The sequence below is a fragment of the Dasypus novemcinctus genome, chromosome 29 (assembly GCF_030445035.2).
Source record: "Dasypus novemcinctus isolate mDasNov1 chromosome 29, mDasNov1.1.hap2, whole genome shotgun sequence".
NCBI classification, from domain to species: Eukaryota; Metazoa; Chordata; class Mammalia; order Cingulata; family Dasypodidae; genus Dasypus; species Dasypus novemcinctus.
In genome coordinates this window covers 10,274,152-10,285,904 of record NC_080701.1, presented here as the reverse complement: position 1 = coordinate 10,285,904, position 11,753 = coordinate 10,274,152, and the positions used below count along the sequence as shown (strand labels likewise).

The window sequence follows — 11,753 nt, the reverse complement described above, 5'->3', positions numbered from 1 at the left end:
CAGGGATGGGAAGAGGGGCAGCAGCTTTCAGGATCAGGGTCCACCACCATTGCCCCTTAATCTTACCCAAATTCCCCACTTTCACACATTTCTTATGTTGGCACTTGCATAATGTTTCGTTCAGAGAATGATATTATCACTGAACAAGCTCTATGAAGTTCATTTGATCTACGCACTGATGGAATTTGGAAGACTAGTTGTCAAAGGTATGATTTTTTAAACACTGGCACAGTTAACATACAGTCATTCCAGCAGGAGATCCTTACATGCTAGAATCGACCGGCTGTGGGGACCATCAGAGCGTAATGCCAGCCCTCGCCAAAATCCTTGCTCTCAGTCCCCTAGGCAGTGGATCTCAAACCTTGACGTTCATCAGAATCACCTGCAGGGTTTGCTGAAACAGGAGCTGACTCAATAGGCTGGGTGTGGCTCTCTGCTCCACAAGCAGGGCGACTTGACCCCAGTGTAAATGAAAGTGGCTTAAAGCCATTACAAAAGCCGAGAATCAGAGTTTAGGTTTCTAAAAAACACACTCAGAGTTTTCATTTGCTCCCACCAGAGATCCCTCCTGCTCACCTTCATTTTTGTCATGGTATTAAAATGCAGGTGTCAAATAAGCATCAATAATTAAAAGTTGATTGAGTTTCTAGGTCTTGGGTTATGGCCAGTTCTTGTTAAGAGTCAAAAGAAAGCGGAAATTAATAGAGTTCCAGATGTTCCATTTTAGACATTCTTTTCTGCAAGAATATAAAAAGCAAAACAATGAATATCCTTTAAAATAGCTCAAATAATGACTCTCCTCTAAATTAGAACTTCAGTCACTTATCCCTATGCTGCTTTAATTTTCTTCACAATAGTTATTAGCAAATGATATTATATAAATTAATTTTTTTATTAACCTCCTCTCCCCCTTTCTCTTTCTCTTTTATTCTCTCTAAAGTGAAAGCGCCAAGAGAACAGGGACTGTGTTTTGCCCTCCACTTTATTTCCAGTGTCTAGAACATTTTCTGGCATTTAGTATATACCCTATAAATATTTGTTAAAAAAATGAATGATTGTTTGTGCCATTGCAGTACCTGGCTTGTGCCTCCTGTAAAATGTTGGTGAAGGCATTACTTAAAAATACAGAGCAGTCATGGTTTGCGTTCCCAATACAAAAATAATAAGCTCATGTTAGAACTGAACAAATGCAGGGAGGCACCCACAAAATTAAGATCATTAGCAATCCCACTGTCCATTTTCATGTGTAATGCCCAGTGTTTTTCCCTCTCTCTCTCTCTGAGCACTTAAACAAATGAGATTATAGTCCATTTTGTGAGTTGCTGTTTTGGAATCTTTTTTTTTTTTTTTTAATAACTACCTATACTTTTTCTTTCTTTTTTTTTTTTCTTCCCTCTTCCCTTCCCCCTTCTGTATCCATTCACTGTGTGTCCTTTTGTGTCCGCCTGTATTCTTGTCAGCAGAACCAGGAATCTGTGTCTCTTTTTGTTGCATCATCTTGCCACGTCAGCTCTCTGTGTGTGCAGCACCACTCCTGGGCAGGCTGCACTTTTTTCACACTGGGCAGCTCTCCTTGCAGGGTGCACTCCTTGTGCATGTCACTCCCCTATGTGGGGGCACCCCTGTGTGGCACGGCACTCCTTGCGTGCATCAGCACTGCGCAAGGGCCAGCTCACCACACAGGTCAGGAGGCCCAGGGTTTGAATCATGGACCTCCCATGTGATAGGTGGATGCGCTATCTGTTGAGCCAAGTCCATTTCCCTGTTCTGAAATTGTAATGTATTGGGAACATTTACCCATGTTACTTACAGTGCCATTTTATTGCTTCTTTATTGATTGAATCAGGTCCACCACAATATGCTCAAGTCCTAACCCCTGGTCCTCTGGATGTGAATTCATTTGTAAATAGGATGCTCAAAGATCCTATTATTAAGATGAGGCCAAGCTCAACCAGGGTGGGACTTAAACTAACAGGACTGGTGTCCCTTTAAGCAGAAGAGAGTTGGGCACAGCAGTAGGAGACAGGTGGGGAGAGAGGTGGCCATGTGATGGGGGCAGAGATGGAGCTCTAGACTGCCAGCAAGCCGCCATCAGAATGCTGAGACTTCAGAGAAGCATAGTGGTGCTGTCACCTCGACTTTGGACTCCTAGCTCTCTGTATTAGTCAGCCAAAGGGGTCCTAATGCAGAATACCTGACATCTGCTGGGCGTTATAAAGGGTATTTATTTGGGGTAGGAGCTTACAGTTGCCAGGTCATAAAGCATAAATTACTTCCCTCACCAAAGTCTATTTTCATGTGTTGGAGCAAGATGGCTGCCGATATCTGCAAGGGTTCAGGTTTCCTGGGTTCCTCTGAGCTCAGCTCCTCTGTTTTCTCCACAAGGTCAGCTGTAGACTATCAGGTGAATAGCTCTGTCTCTTTCCCTGGGGCTCCAGCTCCAACATCAAAAACCCTTAACTCTGTCCTTTGCCATGCCTTTTATCTGTGAGTCCCCACCCACCAAGGGGCAGGGTCTCAATGCCCTGATAACGTGGCCCAATTAAAGCCCTAATCATAACTCAATCAGGCCCAGGTACAGATCAGGTTACAAACATAATCCAATATCTATTTTTGGAATTCATAACCATATCCAACTGCTACACTCCCCAATTGTGAGAGAATACATTTCTGCTGTTTAAGCATACTAGTCTGTGTGCTTGTTTACAGTAGTTCAGGCAGACTTAGATACATGGTAATACATGATTAAGATGGGAGTAATTTAATAAGCTAACCCCTTTTTTGGAAATTTATGTTGTTTCCAATTTTTCCCAATAAGGCACATCCTCATAGGCAAATCTTTTCACACATCGGCAAAACTGAATTTCTGAATTTTATGAGCCATTCTCGGCTTGCATATGAGGTGATGGTAAGCCATATCAACAAAAAATGAGGGCTAGAATGCATTACTATTAACAAATCTTTAGACCTTATAAGTAACTGTAATATAATATTTATTGATAGGGGGTTAGATAAAAATTTTTCTTAATTCCTGATTTGTTGTATCCAAGGGCTTTTTGTGCTAACATCTATAAATTCATGAAAATAAGCAGAAAATTATATATCTTTCTGCTATATAATTAATTTCTGCTTTTATCTTCATGAAGTCCATATTTTCATTTTCCTTATTTTTGTTTTGGGCCTCTATTAAACTCCTTTATTTAAATATTTACTTCAGGCGGCAGACTTGGCCCAGTGGTTAGGGTGTCTGCCTACCACATGGGAAGTCCGTGGTTCAAACCCCGGACCTCCTTGACCCGTGTGGAGTTGGCCCATGTGCAGTGCTAATGCACGCGCAAGGAGTGCCGTGCCACGCAGGTGTGTCCTCCGCGTAGGGGAGCCCCACATGCAAGGAGTGTGCCCCGAAAGGAGAGCCGCCCAGCGCAAGAGAAAGTGCAGCCTGCCCAGGAATGGTGCCACACAAACGGAGAGCTGACACAACAAGATGACGCAACAAAAAGAGACACAGATTCCCATGCCACTGACAACAGAAGCAGACAAAGAAGATGCAGCAAATGGACACAGAGAACAGACAACCGGGGTGGGGGGGGGAAGGGGAGAGAAATAAATAAATACATCTTTAATAAATAAATAAATAAATATTTACTTCATTCATTTATTTTTACTTGTTGTTTAATAATGAATATATTTTAGTCTAAGAAGTGTCCCCTATGCGCTATTTGACCACATGCTATAACATTTGATAAGTAGTATCTGCATTGTTATTATTTTTTACACAAAAAAAGTTGTGATCTCTTTGCTGGTGCCTCATTGATAGCTGCAGACTGATCAGGGTGGTGGGTGCTGAAGGTTGGGGTGGCTGTAGCCATTTCTTAAAGTAAGGTAACAATGAAGTCTGCCACATCCATGGATTCTTCCTTTCACAAAAGATTTCTCTGTAGCATGTGATGCTATTTGATGGCATTTTGCCCATAGTAGAATTTCTTTCAAAATAGGAGTCAATACTCTCAAAACCTGCTGCTGCTTTATCAACTAAGTTGAAGTAATAGTCAAAATGCTTTGTTGTCATTTCACAAACATTTTCTTTGCTCATCCATAAAAAGCAATTCCTCATCCATTTAAATTGTACTATGAGATTGCATCAGTTCAGTCACATTTTTAGGCTCTACTCCTGGTTCCCTTGCTATTTCTCCCACATCTGCAGTTCCTTCCTCTACCAAAGTTTTGAACCCCTTAAAATCATCCAGGGGGTTTGGAATTCTTATAATGTTGATATTTTGACCACCTCCAATGAATCTTGAATGTTCTTAGTACATTTAGAATGGTGAATCCTTTCCAGAAAGTTTTCAACAGACTTTGCCAAGATTCATTAGAGGAATCACTCTCTATGGCAGCTACAGCTTTATGAAGTGTATTTCCTCAATATTAAGACTTGAAAGTTGAAATGACTCCTTGACTCATGGGCTGCAGAATGGATGTTGTGTTAGGAAATGTATTAGTCAGTGTTCTCTAGGGAAACAGAATCAACAAGGGATATCTGTCAATAGTAAGAGATTTAATAGAGTCTCTCACGAAGTCATGGGGATGCACAAGTCCAGGTTCCACAGGCAGGCTACAACCAGGAGCTCCAATAAAGTCCAGTGAAGATTCTTGATGAGTTCTGGGAGATGTTGGCTGTCCAAAGACTAGCTGGGAAATTCTCTCTCAATGCTGAAATCACTTCCCTTTTTAAGGTATTCAATTGATTGAGTTGAGTGTCACTCACTCCTGATGGCAATCCCTTGACTGATGTAATTGTAACTAGCTATCTATGATCTACCACTGCAGTAAAGTCAATGGTGACTAAAGTCCACAAATGCCCTTGTATTACAGTTAGCCCAGTGCTTCCTTGACCAAACAACTGGGCTCAATTACCTGGCCAAGTTGACACAATAGCCTAACCATCACAGGAGACATGACAACAACATTCATCTCACTGTACATCTCCATTAGAACTCTTGGGTGATCGGGTGCACTGTCAATGAGCAATAATACTTTGAAAGGAATCTTTCTTAGCATTAGGTCTCAGCAAGGGGCTTAAAATATTCATGTTAGAAACAGATGTGCTGTCATCCAGGCTTTGTTGTTCTATTTATAGAGCACAGGCAGAGTAGGTTTAGCGTAATTCTTATGGGCCCTAGGATTTTGGGAATGGTGAATAAGCACTGACTTCAACTTAAAGTCTCCAACTGCATTAGTCCCTAACAAGAGAGTCAGCCTGTCCTTTGAGGCTCCAAAGCCAGACATTACTTCTCCTCTCTAGCAAGGAAGTCCTAGATGGAATCTTCTTCCAATAGAAGGCTGTTTCATCTACATTGAAAAACTGTTGTTTAATGTTGCCATCTTCATCAATGAACCTAGCTCGATCTTACGGGTAACTTGCTACAGCTTCTACATCAGCACTTAGTGGTTTACCTTGCAGTTTGATGTTATGGAGATGTCTTCTTTCCTCAAACCTCGTGAACCAACCTCTGCTAGCATCAAATGTTTCTTCTGCAGCTTCCTCACCTCTTTTAGCATTCTTAAAATTGAAGGAAGTTTGGAATTTGCCCTGGATTAGGTTTTGGCTTAAGGGAATACTGTGGCTGTTTCGATTCTCTATTCGGACTACTAAAACTTTTTCCATAATAGCAATGAAGCTATTTTGCTTTCTTATCATCTGTATGTTAACTGGAGTAGCCCTGTTCATTTCATTAAAGAACTTTTCCTTTGCATTCACAACTTGGCTGACTCTTTGGTGCAAGAGACTTAGCTTTCAGCCTATCTTTTCTTTTCAACACCAAGCTTAATCATTTGTAGCTTTTGATTTAAAGTGAGGTACATATGGCTCTTCCTTTCATATGAACACTTAGAGGCCATTGTAGGGTTATTAATTGGCCTAATTTCAATATTGTTGTGTGTTAGGGAAGAGGGAGGCCCAAGGAAAGGGAGAAAGATGGGGGAATGGCAGGTGGGTTTAGCAGTCATCACACATACATTTACTGATTAAGTTCACCATCTTATATGGGCACAGTTTGTGGCACTCCAAAACAATTACAATATGTTCTTTGTAAGTCGTTATGTGTAATTGTCCTTCTCTGGCTGCTGACTTCTGGAAGTGTTGTGTTATATCTCTGTATTCTCCCAACACGTAATGCCTAGACACTGGAGTAAGCAGGAACAAGCCATCTATGGTATGTTTGGGTATGGTTCTCTTTTCTTTACCTTGAGATTTAGAGCAGTACAATCTCAAATCCAATTATCAATTGGGTCTTGCCAACCCAAATGTATACCTATGATAATACAAGGAGATGAATTTTATCTAGCATTTAAAAAAATACACACAAATAACAGGAAAAGATTAATTCATATTCTAGATCATGAATTATGTACATTTAATTATTGAGTTCAATTAATAATTGAATTGAGCAATCTGTAATGTACAGTGAGAATTCCAGTGCCAATTTATAACCCTTTCCAACAAGTGCTGACTTGTTCCTTCCTCAAGTGTAAATTGTCTGTGTTCCATTCCGATCAGAATTCTCATTTTATCTCAAGCCTCCAGGTACTATTGATCATTTTATGATTCTTCTTTGTGATTCTAATCCAGGCTGTTTTGTACTGAGATTGTTATTCCCCTATATTAAATGAAGAAAAGTCTCTTGTATCACAAAAGTTCAAAGGGCTGCTTTTAGATAATGTCTACAACAGCTGTATTTAAAGGAGCGCCTTTCCTCCAATGATCCCAGCTAAATGCCTGCCACATAATGGGAATTCCTCCTCTCTCCTCTGTGGCCTTACAGTGCTCCCTGACTCAAATGGTTCTACTCTGTACTCTGTCCTATTATGGCAACAGAAACTTGGGGCAGGAAGAGCAATTTCCTGATCAGATCTGAGCTGATTTGACCCTTTACTGTTCTCAATTACTACCATGAGGCTATCAGTTAAATATCATTGACTGCAGTCCTCAACATTTTACTGTTAACCATTTCATACTTACTGTTGTATGGGCCATGCCAGCATAATGTGGTGTGCACAGTGTTTGCTGAACAAACAAACAAAAGCTCACCAAACCAGGTACCACTTGAATATAATTGCCATATCTGCCCATCTCCTAAAATAGGATCCCTCTAAGAAATAGTTCATGTTTTAATCTAGACAATGAGTGCAGCCTGAATAGAACCAGCCACCGAGACTCTATGATTTTTAAAGAGTGTAGGAAAAGATCCCTCCCCCTAATTTCCTCCTGAAATTCTGTAACAAGAGGCATTTCAATCACTACTCTGAATTTTAAAATTCGGTTATTCCTGTGAAGGGCTAAAGGTTAAAATCCAAGCTGTGCTTATTGAACAGCTACCCTGAAACATGATGGGCTTCTAGTTGATGAGGGCATAATGTTGGAAAAATGCACCTTCATGCTTTGTGTGTCGGGGTAAGCGACTGAGAAGCCAACTGGCATGGTGGGGAAAGGGAACCCAAAAGAGGCGTTGTTGATTCCCAGCATTGGGAAGGGCTGCCTGCCCTAGACAGCTGCTCTGTGAAGACTTCATCACTAAGACCATAACTGGTCTACACTGATACAACCTGACAGAACCTTCCACAGTCATGGGAATATTCTCTATCTGCCCTATCCAATATGGTAGCCAGTTGCCACATGTGGCTTTTGAGCCATTGAATTGTGGCTACTGCAAGGAAAGAACTGAAGTTTCTATGAAAAAATATACGTATAAATAAGGACATGGCTAGTGGCTGCCGTGTAAACAGCATAGTCTAGAGCATGCTCCCTTTGAGAGTTCTGCTTTTACGATGCCAAGACTAAACAAAGTGCCAATTCCTTTAGTTTTCTCTTTATTTTTTGATTGAAGGAGAATTTCCATATGAGATGAACCAAAATTGCAATTATATTCTTATGACTTCCCTATGTTGAGTATCTACTAAATAATGTGTTTTTATTATTACTTTTAATTTTTATAACAGACTATCAAGGTAAATATTGATCATTGTGTTTTTGTAAAGAAAACAGAGGAGGAAACGGGTTCAGAGAGGTAACACAGATAGTAAAGGACAGAGCTGGAATTTGAACCTAGATCTGTCTGATTTGAAATCTATATTCTCTTCATTACATCTTACTAAAAGTACCAAATATATAAAATATTTTAAAATTATGCCTATGTCTGCTTTTCTAGATCAAACCCTGAATAACAAAATTTTCTCTCACTCCATCTTCCTCTGTAATTATTATTTTTTCTATATATTTGATATAGCTGGAGAGAGTGATTGGTAACCCACAACAGAAGTAGTTTTCTTAGGAAATACAAATGGAATCATAAAGGTATGGACAAATTTGTGACTAGCAGAGTCATAAACTGCTACCAGCACCTTGGAATATAGTTACTTTTAAAGTAACTTGTTCCTTATTAGAAACAGTTGCATGTTCCTACTGAATGTTGTTTAGAGTGACTATTCATACTAGAAAACTGGGTTGCACTGACTGAGGTCACACTGTTCAAATCCTGTGTTCTTATGATAAGCCATTAGCAAATTAAAGAATCAGAGTTCTACACAGAGCTCAGTTGTACGCTAATAATTTAGTAGTTTAATGATGTCAAGCTTTGCCTACTAGTGCCATTATGCAAAAATACTGCTTAAAAATGTAAGACTTATGAATATCAAACATAAACAGAGGTATTCAATAAATTCATGAGAAGCAATATTAATTTTCAACAAAGGCAGAAAACAATAATGCAATTAAGAAGACAGTTATAAAGAAAACCCCAGTTCATGAATTTTTAAGTGTTCTTTTTAATTGTCAGCTTTTCTTCTTGAACGAGAGTTTAGGTGGCACTAAAATGAACCAAAGTGGAGAAAGAAAAGACGAAGTGCCTAAGTAGACCCACAGCGTCAGAGGTTGTGTTTCAGAACAGACAAGGAAGGTCAAGAGTCAATTATTTTAGGAACAAATGATATCAGAGATAGGCTCTTACAGAGAACTTTTAACACTAAGAGACCTCCAGAGGAAACTAGGCAAACCCAGAGTGAGAGGCCACAGTATCTGCCTTGGTTTGCTACAGGGTTGCCTATGCGAAGTCCCAGAAGCTTTACCCAGGGTCAAAGCTCACGGTTCCCAGGCCATGAAATGTCCGAATCAGGTGTCAGCAGAGGGGCGTCCACAGGGTCCTGCCACCTGGTGAAGCCAGGTGGCTGCCGGTCCCTGCCAGGTCCCTGCCTTCCCTTCCAGAATCTACCATCACTGGGTGCTCGGCTGTGGGCAGCCAGGCCAGGACTTGTCTCTTCGCAGGCCTCCTCTTGCAGGCTCCGTGGCGCCGCTTTCTTGCTGAGTTCACTTAGGAGCTCTCAGGCACGGGCTCGTCCTCTCAGCCTTGAGCTACCCCATGGGCCCAGCCTCGTGGGGCTCCGTGCTTAGTTAAGCTTGCACGTTGCAGGGCCCAGGACGGCAGAGCTCCCTTTCCTGGGCCTTTCCTTCTGTGTCTGTGTTTACATAAGGCCCAGCAAGAGGGCAGAGACTCAACCCAAGTCATGCCTCACCGACATAGCCCAACTGAAAGGGTCTCACACCCACAGGAAGGGATTGGTTAGAAAACATATTCCTTCTCTTCTGGGGATTCATAAAGGAACTTCCACCTGTCACAGTAGTTGTCACACAAAGGGTGGGTTCACTATTCAAAAAATCCCAAGTGGATGGGAGTGGGCATAGGATACAGGTTGCTGCTAGAAAGGAGAAAACGGGGTGAACTACAGTACAAGACAGGAAATAAAGTCGCTGGGAGGACATTAAGCAACTTGGGCCCTGAAGAACCAACGTTTAAGGCAGAATGCCAGTTATGGGGGGGAGACATACATCTGAGATTGAGGCTCAACACAAGACTGGTTCACTGCTGAGCAAGTGAGCTGTTTCCTTAGCATCAGGGACAGTGAGGGACTGGACCAAGAGAAAGCCACTGCCCAGTCTTTGAGATGGGGAGACCACTTGGGGTCTAAATCTTGTTGAGAAGATGTAATGGCCCATGGCGATCAATACTGAGGGCAGTTCTTCATTGGATTAGCTGAAAAAAGGTAAGGGTGCGAGAGACCCTTATCTGACCATGAATTTACATGGAGTTGGGGCAATGGTAGCTTGGAAGGTAGTGAGAAGGAAACTAACCATAAAGGCATAGTTGGAGGTAAGCAGAGGTTTTCACCCTGGTCCGTGAAGAAGTCCTTTGAACCAAAGCTGTCGTCTGATGGCAGCAGCAGGAGATCCTCTTTCCCTAAGTGTCTTTCTTTTTCCTTTTAAGAACCAAATGCTACAATATCTTAGGGTGCCATCAGTTCACACCCAGGAAAACTGCAGAAACATTCTCTATAGATTTGCTCCAGGGATGGGGCATGGACGTGAGCACGAAAGGCCACTCTCTTTACCCGTGTGGTAAACTGTCATGTAAACCAATGAAGGCGTGCCGTGGAACATTCACACGTCTCCAATGCGCTCCCTTTGGATTCCATTGAGTCCCTTTCAGTAAGTACTTATTGTACTTCTATCAGGTTTCCTAACCCAACCGTTATGGGTAACATTCATAGGAATTGCACGTAAGTGTTTAGCTCTGTGTCTTTATGTTACAGGAGCTGAGGCTCCTGAGAGGAGTCAAGGATGGGGGAGAAATGGATGGTGGGAAAAGGGGGTATATCTTGGGGCCCACTGTCAGACGAACACAGCAGTGGAATCTGCTTTTGCACTTCCCTCCTCAAATCTCCATAGTTTTGCACACATTTGATTATCCCTCATAATCCTCGTAATTCTCAGGTTTTAGTTTCTTTGTGAAACTGTTCACTGGGCTAGAGTCCTACAACGCTGGAGCTATTTGGAAAACAACCAACAGTCTCATAAGAAAAATATTATCACAAGAAAAATATTAAAACCAGCAAAAACATATTAAGTATATGCCTATAGCATTTTATAGATATTTTATATAATAAGGAATGAAGATTATATCCCTTTTCACAGCATAATAGGCCCAGAAGGAGGCAAAGATGCAATTGAAAGAATATTACAAAGGTTTTTCCAGAGTCATGCTGCTTTAAGAATTATGTTCCTAGACAGAGATAAATCTAACCACTGGAGTAGTATTTTCTCAGATCTAATTTAAAAAGTATTACCTTCTGGAACTCTCTTACTTGTTCCTTTGTTTATAATTATTCTGAACATTTGTTTTCCATTATCTATGATGAAATTTGAAAAGAGCAGGTCTCTATTGGATCATGAGTTATACCATGCCTTTGCTTAAATAGGCAATTGTTGGGTAGCAACTCTGGGGGATGTTTAAAAGTTATCACAGGTGAGAAAGGTAATTGAAGCTTCCAGAATCAAGAAAAACTACAAAAGAAGTTCAGTTTTATAAATGCTATTGTCTTACATAACCCTCTGGAAGACACCCAGTTCTCACTTTTAAGAGTTTGTGTGAGTCAGTTTGTCATTTGGTATTTTATAGACTTAGCAGTAAATTGTAAAAGTGAATGCTCCTACAAAACTTCAATGGCAAACTAAATTCACTTGATTTTGTCCTTTACTTCCTTGACAGAAGCTATTATACATTTTCCCTCTCCCTACCCAACCTTCTCCCAATGTCGGTATCTTACATACAATAAGTTTCCAAGATTTGTATTTGAAACAAAAATCTTGTAGAATTAAATTGGATTTTGGAAAATTTTCATTCATTTGCATATGGAACAACAACAAC

The 11,753-nt window shown here is 40.9% G+C and overlaps 1 pseudogene; it reads right to left on the bottom strand.

The window, feature by feature from the left end:
* Positions 1–269: 269 nt before the first annotated feature.
* LOC131276526 (tigger transposable element-derived protein 1-like) lies at positions 270–5,898 on the bottom strand (annotated as a pseudogene).
* Between the last annotated feature and the right edge of the window lie 5,855 nt (positions 5,899–11,753).